The sequence below is a fragment of the Dipodomys spectabilis genome, unplaced genomic scaffold (assembly GCF_019054845.1).
Source record: "Dipodomys spectabilis isolate Male_0828 unplaced genomic scaffold, ASM1905484v1 ptg000019l, whole genome shotgun sequence".
In the NCBI taxonomy this organism is placed as follows: Eukaryota; Metazoa; Chordata; class Mammalia; order Rodentia; family Heteromyidae; genus Dipodomys; species Dipodomys spectabilis.
Window position 1 is genome coordinate 9799083 of NW_024870696.1, and position 1988 is coordinate 9801070.

Consider the following 1988-nt stretch of genomic DNA (forward strand, 5'->3'; position numbering starts at 1 on the left):
TTACAACGTCGGTGCCGGGGGGTGGGGTGGGGAAGGGGGTGAAGGAGAAGGATTGGGATTGGGGGGGAGGGGGGAAGCTGGGAAGGGATGTGAAGGGTAAACCAAAGGAGGAGGCTGCAATGCTTGGTAAGAAATGTACGCATTATCTTGCCCATGTAATTGTAACCCCTCTGTACTGTATGTTCACAAATAAAATAAAATTAAATTAAAAAAAAAAGAAAATAGTCTATTGTCATTTTATTCATTATTTCTCTTCCATTCTTTTGTTTGCCAGATGAGCCAGCATTTTCAGAAAATGGCCAATGCCAGCATGGTTGACTGTGTTTCTCCTCCAGGGCTTTGCTGATTTTGGGGATTTCAGATTTCTGTTATCCATATTTTTCCTTCTATTGTACCTGGCCACTCTGTTAGGAAATCTGGTCATCATCATGGTCACTACCATTGACCCAAACCTGCAAATACCCATGTAACTTCTTCCTCAGAAATCTGTCCATCTTGGACATATGTTATATTTTTGTCACTGTCCCTAATGCTTGTGTCAACTCTCTCACTAACAATCAGGAGATTTCTGTGGCTGGCTGTGCAACTCAAATATTCTTGGTCCTTTATTTTGCATAGATGGAGTTCATATTCCTTACCATAATGGCTCAGGACCACTATGTGGCCATCTGACAGCCCTTCCTGTCATCATACACTGGCTTCCCAGCTCAGTGGTCTTGTCTATGGAGTTGTACACACTGCCAACACATTCAGGCTGTCCTTCTGTCAGTCCAATGTGGTCCCCCAGTTCTTCTGTGACAGGTCTTCTCTGCTGAGGCTGTCCTGCTCAGAAACCTTCAGCAATGAACTCTTAATTCTTGTTTTGTCCATGGTGGTAGGTGTTGGCTCTCCTATCTTCATATTTACATCGTATGTGCTTATATTTTCAACTGTGCTCAAGTTCCCAGTCAAAGAAGAGAGAGGAAAGGCCTTTTCCACTTGTGTCCCCCACATTTTTGTTGTGTTTGTGTTTTTTGGTTCTGCTTCTATTGTGGACTTAAGATCTTCAAAATTTCTGCAACAATTGAGGATTTGATTTTTTTTCTGTATTGTATACCTTGGTTCCACCATTCTTACATCCTAATATCTATAGTCTTAGAAACAAACAAGTAAAGGAAGCTGCCAGGAAAGTAATTTTAGGAAAATTTTCTTTAGGAAAATTATAAAATCTTCTTTGCATTTATTCTGTGAAGCAACTGAATGAGATTCAAGTAAAAATATATATCTTCTTCCTAGACTGTATATGTTTCACTGACCACATACATATCACTCTGCTGACTCTTTTATGAGGGGTTGTCTATTTTATTACAGGACATAGATCTAGGTATAAGAGCTCCCCCCATTTCAAATCTTGTATGAATTTTCTTTTTTATACATAATTCTATTACAAAGGTGATTACAGAGGGGTTACAGTTACATAATCAGGAAATGAATACATTTCTTTTTTAACAGTGTTTCCTCCTCCCTTATTTACTCCCACTTTTTTCCCTACTGATCTGCCTCTCCCACAAGTTGTAAAGTTCATTTCCAGCATGGTGTTGAGTGAGCATAAAAGTGAACTGATTCACTTTTTGTCTCACCATTTCTGTGATTCTCCTTCCCTTCCCCAAATCTGATAAACTTATATACAAGACAAAGGGCACAGAAATAAAGAACAGGGATATCAGGGAATAAACCAAAGGAAAAAGAAAGTTAAAAGAAATAACAGAAAACAGTACAATAAAAAATAAAACCAACTCTTGTTTCCATTTCTTGGAGTTCATTTCCATAAGCATCATTTTCTTTTTTCTTTTTTTTTTTTTTGTCGGTCGTGGGACTTGAACTCTGGGCCTGGGTGCTGTCCCTCAGCTCTTCAGCTCAAGGCGAGCGCTCTACCACTTGAGCTACAGAGCCACTTCCGGTTTTCTGGTGGTTTATTGGAGATAGGAGTCTCACGGTCTCTCCTGCCC

The 1988-nt window shown here is 39.7% G+C and overlaps 1 pseudogene; it reads left to right on the forward strand.

The window, feature by feature from the left end:
- Window positions 1–302: 302 nt before the first annotated feature.
- Window positions 303–1205, forward strand: LOC122103872 (annotated as a pseudogene).
- The last annotated feature ends 783 nt before the right edge of the window (window positions 1206–1988 follow it).